Source organism: Camelus ferus, chromosome 5, assembly GCF_009834535.1.
Source record: "Camelus ferus isolate YT-003-E chromosome 5, BCGSAC_Cfer_1.0, whole genome shotgun sequence".
NCBI classification, from domain to species: Eukaryota; Metazoa; Chordata; class Mammalia; order Artiodactyla; family Camelidae; genus Camelus; species Camelus ferus.
This window is the reverse complement of record NC_045700.1, coordinates 88650722-88666689: the sequence shown is the minus strand read 5'-3', so window position 1 is coordinate 88666689 and position 15968 is coordinate 88650722. Positions and strand designations below refer to the sequence as shown.

Genomic DNA, 15968 nt, shown 5'->3' with positions numbered 1-15968 from the left:
TATTCATTTTCATATTGCTTTTTACCATAAGTTATTATAAGGTATTGAATATAGTTCCCTGTGCTATACAGTATAAACTTGTTGTTTATCTATTTTATATATATTAGTTAGTATCTGCAAATCTCTAACTCCCAATTTGTCCCTTCCCACCCTCTCTCCCCTCTGGTAGCCATAAGTTTGTTTTCTATGTCAGTGGGTCTGTTTCTGGTTTATAAATAAATTCATTTGTGTGTCATTTTTTAAGATTCCACATATAAGTGATATCACATGGTATTTTTCTTTCCTTTTCTGACTTACTTCACTTATATTGAGAATCTTCAGGTCCATCCATGTTGCTGCAAATGGCATTATTTTATTCTTTTCTATGGCTGAGTAGTATTCCATTGTATAAATATACCACAGCTTCTTTATCCAGTCATTTGTCAATGGACATTTAGGTTGTTTCCAAGTCTTGGCTATTGTAAATAGTGCTGCTATGAACTTTGGGGTGTATGAATCTTTTTGAATTAAGATTCCCTCTGGATATATGACAAGGAGTGGGATGGCTGGATCATATGACAAGTCTATTTTTAGTCTTCTGAGGAATCTCCATACTGTTTTCCATAACGGCTGCACCAAATTACATTCCTGCCAACAGAGTAGGAGGGTTCCCTTAGGTCAATATTTGATAGAAGGTGGCAAATGGAAGCAATGATAAGAAATAGTCTTCTTTATTTTAGATCAAAAGATAATTTAAGACCAGCAGTCCTCAGAGAGGGATTAGCATGGCATGAGGGTGAGAGTGTGTTAGACTCCTGACTTTCTCCTTTCTTTCCTCCCTCATCCTGTTGTCCTCCAGGATGAGAGTGGGAACAGTTTGCCCACCATATATAGTTGAAAATATTTTCCACTTGATTCTGTCTTGTTCTGAACTACTCTTTTAGGGCTGGTAGTTTATTTCCTTTATTATTTGAAAGTATTTGTCTTCCTGGTTTTTGGAAATACAATAATTTTGTTGTTCACAGAGACTTGTGATAGTTTCTATTGACAAGCTAATTGACTGGTAAACAAGAACAGCCTTACTTAAAATTAAAAAAATATATGTATATTTGACAAGCACAGTACAACCTGTAACCATACTAATGAGTCAGTCACTTAACCCTGTTTGCCCAACTTCTTTACCCAGTGTTAGCTTGAGTCTCTCAGTCTGCAGCACAGTCAAAAGCAACGAATAAAGCCTGGTTAAGACTGTGGTGGGCGAATTTATGGTGACTTCGCTGTGAAATTTTGTAGCTTTGAGTCATGTTTACAAGCATCCTGCTCCGGTCCCATATCGCTGTATAACATACCATTGCCAAAATTAGCTGTGTGAAACAAGAACCACCAAGTATTTTGCTCACGTATCTGCAATTTGGACGGTGCTCTGCGGGGTCCGATGAGGCAGCTCGCCTGAGGCTAAAGGATGCTCTTCGAAATGGCTTATTTATATGGCTGGCGAGTTGGTGCCTGTTGTCAGCTGGGAGCTGAGCTGGGTGGTACTGTTTCCTCTCCACATGTCTCTGTCCTTAGGGCTGTTTGAGCTTCCTCATGGCATGCTGGCTGGATTCCAAGGCATGCTGTTGCAGGAGACAGCGGCTGGAAGCAACCAGTCTCTTAAAGTTTGAACTGGAAGGGACATAGACACTTCCTCTCGAGGTGGAAGGTGTCAAAAAAGACTTTGCAGGCGTTTTTAATTTACCACAGACCAGACTGGACTACTTACCTCTGCCTCTGTCAGCGATTCACATTTATATCTTTTGGCTCTTCTCAAGGATTTCTTTTCCTGTATTATCCTCCCTTCCTTTTTAAAAATTTAATGCATTTTTCAATGTGGGCAAAAATTGGCTCTTGTAAGGGGGAAAAACTTTAGATATTATAATGGGAGTATCTACCACAGAACATAAACGGATACCTAATATATTTGTGGTATTAAAATTATGGAGGTGAGAGAGGCAATTAGAGAAAAAAAAAAAGTCTAAAAATTCTCCTTAGTGGAGGTGATAATGTAAAAACCTTTGAGTAATGCTGCTTTACTTTCAACCTAGATGTGTTATCCTTTCTTCCACAAAGCCTATCCTAGTGCAATTCCAGCAGACTTAATTGTTCCCTTTTTTTGTATACTTACAGACATTTCATTTGTATATCTGCCATGCATTTAAGCTGGTTGTATGTAAACTTTTTCCCCCTTACCTGATTGTGAATTTCTTCAATGCATAATATCTATATACCAATAGAATGTCTGTAATCATATTTGATAAACTGAATAAAATAGACTGAGTGGCGGGGGAAGAGAGGTGGGAAGGCATAAAATGGGAGTTTGAGATTTGCAGATACTAACCACTATATATAAAATAAACAACTTTCTGCTGTATAGTACAGGAAGCTATATTCAATACCTTGGAGTAACCTATGATGAAAAGAATATGAAAAGGAATATATGTATGTTCAGGTATGACTGAAACATTGTGCTGTACACCAGAAGTTGACACGACATTGTAAACTGTTGATACGTCAATTAAAAAAAATGGACTTGGGGAATTAGGTCTTATAGTAGTTTGGGCTCTTCCGGAGATAGACCCTGAGATTTAAGTGCAAGCAGCCTTTTGGAAAGTTCAGGAAACATGGATGGAGAGCAGGGAAGTGGACAGGGAAGGAGAGGAGGCCAGCTACCACATGTGAATGGAGCTCAATACTGCGAGGAAATTCTCAGAAATGTAAAAAACCAAACTAAGAAAAAAAAACGTCCCCAGAACTCAGAGTTAAACCACTTGTGGGGATGAGGAGCTGGGTTTATTTATACTCTAACTCTCCGTTACTCACTGACTGAGGACTCCCAGGGATGTTCACCCAGTGCACGTACTTCTGTGGCTTTGGGAAGATCCCCAGGCAGAGAGAAGCAGGTACTGATGGTGGAAGTCACAGGGCATCCAGACATGGGAAGGTCTGAGGGCTGAGGGTGGGGCCCCAGTAGTGTCAGCTGTAGCCTTTCTTAGCACTTTGTGACTAAAATAATGGGAAGGAAGATGCTGAATGCTTTTGTCTGAAATGGGAGGACTCTTACTTTCTCAGTGTCAATCTCCCTGGTTGAAGTTCAGCTCCATGAAGACAGGAAACAGGCCTTTCAGATTCAACACTGTATACCCAGCAGAGACCCCGATTCAACAAATGAGAGGATTAAAGAAGAAATGGTAGAATAACCCAGCACCAGGGTTTTTGAGATGTGTTCTTTATCGGGTTCCAATTCAAGGGAGGTCAGAGCAGGTGAGACACAAGGTGGTAATGAAAGCTGACACGTGTCAGGTGCTGTTTGCCTTCAAGAACTCTTAGAAGACAGACTAACCGCAGGGTAGAATTGTTTCCGGTGGTGGCCAGAGCTGCGTATTAAGCCACTGGCTTTTCCGTGACTGTGCAGCTTAGAGTCAGATTCCGATCCACTGAAATCAGACAAGCCCAGTCCAGGTCCTGCCCTCTTTCTTTGTTTAATCATGAGGCATTTCACGTTATCTTGGGTTCAGGCACAGTGAAAACAAGGAATGTTGACTGGTTGTGGCCAGTGAATGGTCTGTGCCCAGATGAGCTGGAAAGCATGGGAAGTCCCTATGCAGAGTGCCTTCTTTTTCTGTTATGGGCTGAATTGTGCCCTCTACTCCCCCCAAAAAGAAATGTGGACGTCATCCCCCATTGCCGCAAGATGGGACCGTGTTTAGATATAGGGCCTTTGCAGAGGTAATCAGGCCGATCTCATTGGGATGGGACCTGATCCAATATGGTGTCCTTACAAAAAAGGGAAATGTGGCCTCAGAGACAGACATACACAGAGGGAACATGATGTGAGGACACCCAGAGAAAAGAAAACCATGTACATAGAGGCATCTACCACCTGTAAGCCAAGGGGTGCCAAGGCTTGCTGGCAGACCCCAGAAGCTGGAAGAAGCAAGGAAGGATTCTCCTCTGCAGCTGCCAAGGAGACTGTGGCTCTGCTGACACCTTGATTTTGGGCATCTAGACTCCAGAACTGACAGCCAATAAATGTCTGTTGTTTCAAATCACCCAGTTTTTGGTACTTTGTCATGGCCGTCCTGGGAAAGTAATGTGCTTTCCGTTCTTGTCTTTTTTCCTTTCCTTTTCTTTCTTTCTTTCTTTTTTTTTTTTTCTTTTTTTTTGGATAAAGACTTTTCTAAATAATTGTCCTCTCCCTCCCTCTCTTCTTCCTACTCTTTGCTTGTTTTCTTACTTATGCTTCATTGATTTAGAGTGGACATTTGCTTGTGGGTTCCCTTGGGTAAGGAAGGAGGTTCCATTCATAAACCATTTGGGGGACAGCAGCAAAGCCCTTCTTCAGATGTCTGGACAAATCGTGTTGTTTTCCTCTCCTCACTCAGTCATTGGTTTGTGCATTAAACATTCACTGTTATTACTCAAAGTGGAGTCAACCTCTTCATTGAAATGGTTTGCCATCTCTGCCAGGATTGGGTGTAGATGAGCCTTTTCTGCTGTTGTAGCTCGGTGAGACCAGCCCAGGAGATGGCCTGTGTCTCCCACATGTTGCTTCTTTCAGAGGAAATTCCTGTGATTTCAGTGGATCAAGTGTGGCCATCGGTCATGGTTCCCATGGCTGAGAGTTGACGGCATCCTAGTAGTGATGCTGGGCGATTATCTGGTTGAGGACATGGACCAGAGCTCGTTGCCCAGGTGACTTGCAGCAGTCTAGCTGATGGTAGCGCGCATTGGCATGGAGTCCAGGAATGGAAGAGAGTGAAGTGAGGTGAGAACAGGGTGACTCTGGCATGTGTGTAGTTCGATGGCATTGCTTTTAAAAATTCCAATAATGTTTATCTTTACTCACTTAATCGCTCATTTATTCAGTCAACATTCACTTAGTGACTACTCTGTGTCGGGTGCTTTGCAAGGGACTAGGGTTACAAAGAGGAGTCAGCATATAAACAGGACAGTCAGGTGTCCTAGGTGCTGTGACTGATTGTTGTATAAGGTACATGCCTGTTCAGGCATGAAGCAGGCGGAGAGGTTGGTTCTACCTGGGCTGGGAGGTGAGGAGTTGCAGAAAAGCCTTTAAAGATCGTAACTGAGAGGTGGGTCGACAAAATCTTAGAGTTGCTCTTGTGGATTAATTTGTATTATTTGTTTTTTTTTAACTCTCCTAAAGCTATCATGTATAGGAGGGAGGGTGTAGCTTAAGTGGTAGAGCACATGCTTAGCACACACAGGGTTGTGGGTTCAATCCCCAGTACCTCCTCTAAAAATAAGTAAATAAACTTAATTATCTCCCTCCCCCTGCCAAAAAAACAAAAACAAAAACAAAAACAAAATAAAGCTATCATGTATAGCAGATGACATCTCTGTCCTTTGTAGATGACTTTGTTGTGTAGTGATCTCCATGGCGTCCTGATCAAAGCTAACTCTGTCTCGCCAAAGCTCTGGCATGTCACCTTCCTGACCATTTGAAGCCTGGGGACGAAATTATTTTTAGTTTCCTTCCAACCTGCCAGGATAATGTGCAATCTTGTGTCAACCAAAAACATCGTCCTGTAGAGGAATTTTGTCCAGCAAAAGTGAAGTGAGAATAAACCTGAACGTGTCTGGACGTAAATGTGTGTCCATAGCATTTATCTGCTATGTCCTGAAGAGCTGGGTGTTCACTGACGCCACGAAGCCAAGCATTTCAAATGGGAACACGCAGGTGTCCCTGGGGCTACACACAGGGCCTGAATGAAGCCCTATGAGAAACAGTCTTTGGAATCCAAACCTGGAACATTTGGTTTGGTTTCCAAATCTTATATTATTTTGTCTGACTTCTTTTCATTCTTTTATAAGTGTCTCTGTGCTGTTTTGTTTTTATTCTCTGCTCCGTGCCCTCCTTTATCACTTGGGAGGAAGATAAGCCCTGAGGGTGTTTCTGGCTGTGCACTTGCTCTGGTCAGGTTTGTAAAGTCTGCCTGGTGTTTCCCTCACGTACTCATGCGCATCACAGAGGGACACGGATAGGTAGCCATTTGGTCCATGCCTCACCTGCTGTTTAATTACCAATAACTTGCAGTAAACGTTACATAAAATTAATACATGTTGACTTTTTAAATGGTAGAAAATGCAAATTAACAGGAAGAGAGTCAAGGAAAGAAAAAACATTACATGTGATTCAACAACCTGGAAATGGGTACTCTTAGCACTTTTGTATTTATGCTTCCAGATATTTTAAATGGTTGTCTGAATTTAAATGGCAGGAAATAAGGAAGGAAAATATAATTTGAGTCATGTTTAAAATCACAATAGAACCTTGGAATTTCTGATTCTAAAGTCTTCTGTTTCACTCTGTACCTTATCCTGTTTGTTACAGAATGAAGCCCATTGGGCAGTTCTAAAAGGTGATAGAACAGCTACCTTGTCGGTTCTGCTCAGGGTGCAGAAATGATCCGGGATGGCGTGATGGGCTGAGAACTGAGCCAGTCACCAGGTGACTGGACTTCCGGGCAGGCTGTCTTTGAAGCCTGTCACTCAGGGTGACCTTGGATGAGTTGGTTCACTTCTCTGGGCATTGTTTTTTTTTTAAATCTGTGAACTGAGGGAGTTGGTCTAGTTCATCTGGAAGATGTAGCCTGCATTTCCGTCTAGTTCCTCCCACAGAGTTTCACGGTTCATGTGTCCACATTTATTTATAAGGGAGGACAGGACCAGTATATCTGCTAGAAGAGGTGCCTGAGAAGGGAGATAGGAAACTGAGCACAATCAGGTGGCAGTCAGCATTGGCGAGACTAAATATCTGAGCTGGAAAGAAGCAAAGTCTGGAGGAGAGGACCTTTGGAAATGGTAGATAATGATAATATGCACATTGTGACATTTTATATATATCTTCCAAACACAAGGCATTCTTCAGTTCACTGATTAAAAATACGGATTTTCTTATGCCTGTGCCTAAGACGCAGATAGCTAGAAAGAGCATCACTTTCATTCCATCAACAAGAAAAAGCCAGATCGTTTACAAAACCATAGCATCTCTTGAGCTCATCAAAGGGCCAAGGTCATAGTACATCCAACTAGCATGAAATATAGAGAGAGTGAGGCCTCCAAAAACAGACATGTGAGTTGTGGCTCAACTGTGGCAGCATGAGGGGAGGATGGCCTATGATACAAGAGGGTGAGAAAAATTCAGCTAAAATTATGAATAATTTTCTAAAGGTCAAGTGTGGGCTAGCACAAGAGTACAGAACCCACGGTGGCTGTGTACCCAAGGGGAACTCACGCCAACTCAGAAACCTTCTAAACTGATCACCGTGAGGGCTTATGAGAAGGAATGAGAGCCAGGCTAGAGGCCAGGGCAAGCCTCCTTTTCTGGTACAAGCCTGGAGGAAGGGTGTGGTTATTATGCACAAAGCCCCACCTGGACTCTTCTCCCTAAGAAACATAGGATTTCACAGTGGAGGGAGGCTGACAAATCCTGTTGCTCAAAGGTAGCAGGTGAAGACCCATTGTACCTGTGGAAAGGAAAAGAAAAAAAATCCTCTACATCTGGGGGAAAGCCAGGAAACCACTCTGGATCCAAAATGGTAGAGGTCCCTTATAGCAAAGTCAAGATCACTGAGAGCATGACTTCCAAAATAAAGGACACAAGACATGCCCTAGAAAGCACCCACTCTCAAGCAATTGCAATCAACATTTGGGGGCAGGGAAAGATTGTCAAGGGAGACCCTCTCAGAATCCTAGGTCTACAGAGGAGTCTGAAAGCTGAGGGTGGAGCAGGAATATCGAGACATACTTCCCAGCGAACCAGACTCCACCCTGAAGACAAAGTAATACTAGTGGAGTTGAAATTTGTAGTACAGCAATTAAAGCCAAACTCAGACCAATCTCAGGCTAGACTGACTTGACACACCACATTGATGTTCACTAAACAGAAGGAATATAGTCCATTTCAGGTAAATGCTATTGCCTGCACATTCTACTGAAATGACATCGAGAATTCAGTGCAAAAAATCAGAAGAAACCATGCATCTCCTCCATTGTGTGGAGACAAAGCCATGAACAAAACCAGACTCAGCAGTGACTTGAGTATGGAGTTTAAAATAACTATGATTAATATATGAAAGGCTCTAGTAGAAAAAGTGGAGGGCACACATGAACATGTGGGGGAATTTCAGCAAAGAGAAACTGTAGGAAAGAAGGAAATGAAACTGCTAGGGAAGACAAGAACAAGAACAAAAACTGCAACAACAGAATAGTAGAGATGAAGTTGGCCTTTAATGAGTTCACCAGTAGACAACACAGCCAAAGAAAGAATGCGTGAACTTGAAGACTGGCCCTTGTGTTGATTGTATTGATTTCCTGTTTTATATTTCATTGATTTCTCCTCTGATCTTTATTATTTGGTTTCTTTTACTCACTCTCAAGTTTCATTTATTCTACCCTTTTTTCCCCCTTAAAGTTGGAGCTGAGTTTACTGAATAGAGAACTTTCTTCTGTATTTCTAATCTATTTCTAATATTGGCATTTGTGCTATAAAATTTCCCTTAAGTATTGTCTTAGTGGCATCCCAGAATTTTTGATATATTATGGTTTCATTTTCATTCAATTCAAAATAATTTCTATTTCACCTTTTGATTTGTTTCTTCATGCATTGGTTATTAGAAATGTGCTGTTTTGTTTCCATGTATTTGGAAAATGTACAGGGATTATTTTCTGTTATTACTTTGTATAACTTGAATCCTTAACTTACTGGACTTTTTCATGGCTCAGAATCTTGTCTGTCTTGGTAAATGTTTTATGTACTCCTGAATTCTGTTGTTTTTTAGTGAAGTGGTTTATAATTATCGATCATGTCAGGTTGATTGATGGTGTTATTCAAACCTTCTGTATTCTTACAGATTTTATATCTACTTGTTCTGTATCAGTTTTGGAGAGAGAAGTATTAAAATTGCTAACCATTTTTCTTTTTTGTCTATTTATCCTTGTGATCTATCATTTTTTTGGCTTCTTTATATTTAGAGTGAGTTTCTTATAGACAGAATAAAGCATAAATTTCACTATATTTTTTATTTGAGATATTTAGGCCATTTATATTTTATATAATTTTTGATATGTTTAATTTTAAATCTATCATCTTATTTATAAGTTTTCAATTTTTCTCATCTTTTCTTGGTTAACTTTTCCCTCTATTTCTGCCTTCTTTTTTTATGATTCCATTTTATCTTCTTATTATTACATATAAATCTTTGACTTGTTATTTTATTTATAAACTTATGGTTTACAGTATACACCTTTGACTTATCATAACCTATCTTCAAATGATATTAAACCATGTCACATATACTGTTAATCCTCACTTCCATTTTTACCTTTTCTAACCTTTGTACTACTATGGCAATACATCGTACTTCTATATATGCTAAAATCCCATTCCATATTGTTACTATTTTTAATAATTTTTAAATAGTCAATTATCTTTGATTGAATTTTAAATAAGAAAGAAACTTGTTAATCCATATGGTTAATTCTTCTATACTCTTCATTCACTTGTAGGTCTATATTTTCATCTCTTCTATCTGCCTGATTGACTTTCTTTAACATTTCTTATAGAAAATATCCACTAGCAATGAATTGTTTCAATTTTATTTCACCTTCATTCTATATCCAGAATTCTGGGAATCGAATTCTAGGCTTACATTTGAAATTATCATATTTTAAAGGTGTTATTCTCCCGTCTTCTCACTTGCATTATTTTCAATAAAAAATGAGCTATCATCTTTACCTTTGTTCTTTTGATTTTGATTATGATGTGCTGTTATTTAATTTTTTTCTATTTCTTACACTTGGGGCTTAATGGGATTCTTGTATATATGAGTTTGTAATTTTCTCAGATTTAGAAAATTTCTGGCTACTATTTCCTCAGAATTTTTTCTTGTTCCTCCTTACTTCTCTGGAAATTCAATTTTACATTGTAAATTTTACATTTACAATTTTACGTTAGGATATTTGAAGCTGTCCCTTCATTCCTTGATACACTTTTTCCCTCTTTTCTGTGTGTTTCATTTTGAATCGTTTCTATTATTATGTCTTCAAGTTCACCAATCTTTTCTTCTATAATGGAATAGCACACTTTGACATTGTATTTTTTATCTTTAGAAGTTAGATTTGGGTCTTTTTTATCTTCAATATCTCTACTTACTTTTTGGAATATATCAAATCCAGTTTTAATGCCATTGCCTGATCACTTTAACATCTGTGTCAGTTCTGGGAAGATTTAGATTAATTGATTTGTCTCTTTATTACAGGTTCTATTTTCCTGCCTTTTTGCATGTCTGGTGACTTTTGATTGTATGTTAGACATTTTGAATTTTACTGTGTTGGTTGCTGGATATTTTTGTATTCCTTTAAATATTTTTCAACTATTTTTGTGGAATTCAATTAAATTACTCTGAAGGACTGTGATCGTTTTAGATTGTCTTTTAAAGATTTACAAGTGGAATCAGAGTGGCATTTCGTTTAATGCTACCTTTTTTCTACCACTGAGACTAGACATTGAGTATTCTACCCAAGTGCCTTTTACTCATGAGTTTTTCCATTCATTGGTAGATACAGTTGACTTTGCACCAGTGTGTGCACCATGGTGTGAACACCAGCACAGTAACTAATTCTTTCCAGTGGTTCATTTCCAGCATTAGTTAATTTCCTTTCGTGTATACTCTGATTATTTAAGGGGACACTCTGCTGAATATTTAAGGGGACCATCTGCAGACTTCCAGAGTTCTCTCTCTGTGCAGATTTGTCCTTTTTTCTTGGTCTCCCTGGGCTTTCGTTTCTGTCTCCTTAGGCTCAGGGACTCTTCTAAGCCCTGCAGTTTCTCCTTCCTGCACGGCAGCCTGCAAACTCTTTCAAGCTAGCAAGTTGGGAAATTGTATAGCTTATCTCATTTGTATCGAATCTTTCAGGGATCACGGTCCTTCAGTTGCCTGATACCCAGTGTCTCCCAAATTGTTGTTTCATAATTTTTTTCCAGTTCGTTTGGTTATTTAAATGGCAGGGTCTATTTGGTTCCTGTTACTTCATCTTGATTGAAAATGAAGTGGAAGATACTGATCTTTAGCAGTTTAATTGTACTCAGTGCAATAAGACACTCACACCACCAGGGGCATGTGAAAATAACTTAGAGAACAGAGTTCTAAATGCTTATTCCTGTCCCATATGCATTGTGTGGAATGACCCGACAGATGATATCGCCCATTTATGTTATTGCTGCTCTCTCATTCACTCACTCACACTCTGTTAGTTCAATATTCATAATTTAAATATAGGTATGAGTTAATTCAGCTGTACTTTAAATATAGGTATGAGTTAATTCAGCTGTACTTGAATTTTTTCCAGGAGTGGGTGAAATGTTTGTTCTATGCTCCTACAATTTGTCATTTTATGTTGAGGGTTGCAAATTCCAATGCCTATAAGGGTCAAACAAGTCATGTATAGGAGTGAAGTCAGTAAGGCATAAAATGACGTAGTCACTGGCATTTAGTACAGAAGAGAGAGCTGGCACTGGGAGCAGGAGGGACCATGACGCATTGCAGAGGAAAATGCCTAAGTAAGTAAGGGCCACTGCAACAACCAGCAGGAAGTAATTGTTGCCCTAAGGGAATGCAAGTTGCTTTTGTAGATCTTCTGATCTTTCAAAATATGTGGAAATGCAAATTTTATCATATATACCTCAATTTTTAAAATACTATTTCAAATTTTAAGCATAAGGCAGTCTGTGAATCAAATAAAACATATTTATAAGCCAGATATGCCTTCAGGCTATAAGATTGCAACCTGTGTTCAACAATAAATTGTTTAACTGTTAACAGAAAAAGTTCAGAAAATTACAGAAACTACGTAAGCTAGGGAAATAGCACATATGTATTTGTGCGTGTGTGTGTGTGTACGTATATATTTCAGATCAGTAACAAAAGATAAATAAGTGGATACACACACACTCCAGACTCCCCTGAGTGAACCTTCACAAGCCTTGGGGCTGTTTGCATCCTCTGTGGCCATGGAGTTATTTTTATCCCACATAATCTCTTGAGAGAATCTGTGATGTTCAGAAGAAATGCTTCCAGAATTAAAACTGCATGAATAAATATGGGCGTGTGATCATGAGTATTTTCAGTTAGTTTAATAATAGCTATCACTTTAATAGATATAGACAGCCTTTTAAATTTATGAGTTTCTGGATGTAGGCCTTTAAAATTAAGCTGTAACTTTTTGGAATATGGCAGTTACTGGGATAATTTGCAGCAAGAAGGATCATGCCAAATTGTGTCAGTCTTTCTCTGAAATACCAGATCAACATAAATTGCATTAAAAATTAATTCTTGAAATAAAACAGTGCAATTTTGTATATGCCTGCTAGATTTGGGGAGATTATCCAACCCTGTGTCGACTGAAATAAATGCACAACCTAAAAGTTTAGTGTTATGTTTTATTTGGCGGATGTTTCTAAGGACTCGAACCCCTTCGGGCCCAGGATGACAGCCTCTCAGATCGCCCTAAGTGACTGCTTGAAGAGGCAGGGGAGGCGCTAGGATGTATAGGAGCTTTACAACAAAGACCAGGTAGTTGGAACATTAAAAGATTACTTGTTAACTAAAGAAAACCAGGCATCTCAAGTTAAAGAATTTAGGGCTTTTCTTTGTATGGGGGGGAAGCAAACATTTGGGCTCATTGAATTCATTCCTTTGACAAGCACCGAGCTATCTAGGGCCAGTATCCTGTCCTTTCTTATTCTGAGTCCCCTCAGGGTGCACCATTGTGAGTGGCTGCAGAGGCCGGGCTGCAGGCTTGTCTTCACTGGGGGGTGGCGGCAGCCGCTGATGACTTGATGGTTTCAGCATTCTTTGTTTACCCATATGGTTTGCAGTATTTTTCGTTCACACCTGCTTTACTTTGAAAAAGGACAAAAACGAACAGACAAACAAAACCTTTGCATGAAAACATGTTTAAATGAAAGTTGAGTTTAATTAATTAAAAATTTCCCTTTTTCATTCCTATAATTACTCTTAATCATATAACAAATCATTTGCTGTTTATTTAACAAAATATTTTTCTCGCTTTTATATTGTTTTTTTTTTTTTGGAAAATGTTAGAATAAGTATTTAAAAGCAGAAATCTAAGAATTTACATTAAAAATAAGCAAAGGATTATTCGATCATATTAAAGGACACAAAATAATATCACATTTGTTTCTTTTCTCATATGTGGGTCCAGAATACAATTTTATTTTAGAGACAAGTGGTGTACAATATAAGGGAAGTACAACGAGTTCCAGTCATTCTTCCAGAACCCCAAAGTAGTAAAATGAAACGTGATTATGTGTGGAATGTCCAAGCCCTCCTAATTTTTGCACACTTGTACAAATTAACATTTGTTTGGGGTACTGGGTTTTTCCATTAATTCGATTCACCCACTTGTTCTTTTTGGTTCTCATGAGAACATTTGCAATATTTTTGAAGCCTGATTAGGGCATTACTGAGTCAGTAATTTGCAAGTTAAAACTGACCATTATCATCAGCCTTCCAAATGCAAAGATGAACTAGGGATTAAAACTTTAATGCCTCCCCTCTCATTTGAGTGGAAGATAGGGTTCCAGTTATCTTAGAAGAAGAGGAGGCAGGATTTGCTTCGAAAGAAGTTTTATATTTTGGATACTGAATCAATACAAAGGTGAGATATACTCAATTTGAATTGGTAAAATATGTAAATCCTCGCCTGCTAAACTGTCAGAGATTAATGTCTGAATACGAGTAGGAAGCGCCAACTGTAAAATTATACAGGGCATGGCGATTACCCCATCTGCATGATGGGGCTTGATTTAGAGGCTCTATTTTAGGTTCGTACATAAAGCACCCAATGTAGAAAGCCCAGCTTTGTTTAATTTGTCCAGGGCAGTGCCCTCATTTTCTACTACACCACTCACTTCCCTTCTTCAAGAATGAATAACACATTTTCTTTGTGGAGCCCTGTGCATCTTGATTTGGGAACAGGAGCTTTTCCAAGCTATTCTATTCGATTCCTTTTGCGTTGCCTTTTGATAATGCTACTGGATGATGCTATTTGAGGCTGTATTATCTTTCCTGCGCTTGTTTGCCCAGGCAAAGAACAAATGATACCATTGTTGACAGGGTGTAAGAAGCATTTTGTTGATAGATGAGAAAACTGAGGCCCAGGAAGTACAAGGTCAGGCAGGTACAAGTTCCGGCAGAGCTGCTTGTAACAAATGGATCCTGATTGCTCAACAAGAGCTCTTGCCGCCCACATTGGGTGTCACTGCAGTACAGTGTTTGGCTATCTCTTGAGAAATGGGATTCAACTTGTTTTGGCAGTAGCTCTTAGACATGAAAAATCTGACTTTTATAAGACTTGCATTAGGTTAGTATTTGGTGCTTGATCATTAAGTCTCCACCTATTCAAATAACTAAGTGCAAGATTCACTTTATTTTTTTAACGATGATGTTACTGTTCAGTTCTGCAGATTAACATTTATGAAGCCCTTTTAACATTTTCATGTGTCTCCATTTTATTTTCACAGGTGATTGTTTATTAAAAAGTAGTTTGCATTGGTGAGACTCTGTGAGTTCCAAGGATCAGACACCTAACTCAAGCTCACTTAAGCATAAAAGGCAGTGTGTTGGTTCATACTGTGATTAAGTGGATAGATCCGAGTCAGACGCAGTTGGATCCAGGGATTCAGCGCTGTCAAGTCTGTGACTCTGCTTCTCAGCTCTCCTTGTCTGTGTGGTATTATCATTCACAGACATTTTGCCGGTCTTGTGTTTCCTCTGCATCAATGCCTTTGGTTAGGGATGTGGTGTACTCAGATGGTCAGAACTACTATGAGAAGTAGATGAAAAGATTTATTCAAGGAATGAGTTTATGCAATTGTGGGGGTCTGCTAGGCAAGCCTGAAATCCTTAGGGCAGGCTGTCAGGAATGGTGGGCTGGAACGCTGATACAGACTGGAATTGGTGTTCACAGGTAGAATTTCTTCTTCAGGGAAGTCTCAGCTCATTTGTTAAGGTCTTTGAATTGATTTAATCAGGCCACCTAGATTATCTAGGATAATTTGCCTTGTTTCAGTTCAATTGATTATGAACTTTAATTACATCCACAGAATACCTTCATGGCAATACTTAAGTGTTTGATTGAATAACCGAGCATGGCAGCCTAGCCAAGTTGACACGTAAACTGATCCTCAGAGTGGCCAACTGGCGTTCTAGTAGATTCTGTGTGGACTTGTGAAATGGAAGCCTTGTCCTGATATAAATTCCAAAACCCGTGCTGCCTTTGTATTGACTGATATGGGACCTGTGTCTGGTGATTCATATTTAGATGAGTGTATTTGTGGAGGCAGGTCATCCATCATTCACTTCTTTCAGTCTTGTGTTTGTTTCACAAGCCATCGCAGGTCCAGAAAGATCAAGTTGGATGAAGTAGTGAGCAGGTATATGCCATCTACCCTGGTTTAGAGATTATTATTTTTATATTTGTACTGCATACTTTTCTTTCATTTCATCACCTGCATTACCTTCCACAAATATTTGTTGGACTTCCGTTTCAGGTGACGTTTTAGGTCCTTGCGATACTTCATTGGTTAAAACAGTTTCTGTTTATATGGCATTTATATTCCAGTGGATGATGACAGACAATAAAATACATTTCTTAGTGGCGATAAGTAGTGATACGAGTAAGAAAGTGGGGAAGGGAATAGACAGTGATGAGCATTATACGGACCAAGCTTAGCTGTGTAATTTACGAGGCCAAGGGCAAAATGAAAATCAATGCCCTCTATTCAAAAAGTAGGAAAAAAGTGCCATTAAAAGTACTAAAATATAAACTTTTTCCTTTCTTCCGTAAATCTCTCTCTGGAATCATTATGGTGGTGTTTCTTTTTTGTTTAATTTTCTATTGAGTAC

At 39.1% G+C, this 15968-nt stretch overlaps 1 protein-coding gene across 1 annotated transcript in view; it reads left to right on the top strand.

Annotated features, from left to right (window-relative positions):
- The window catches only part of PID1 (phosphotyrosine interaction domain containing 1), a 206444-nt gene that overhangs the window by 80231 nt on the left and 110245 nt on the right, over positions 1–15968 (top strand). The gene's annotated exons all lie outside the window — the stretch shown is intronic.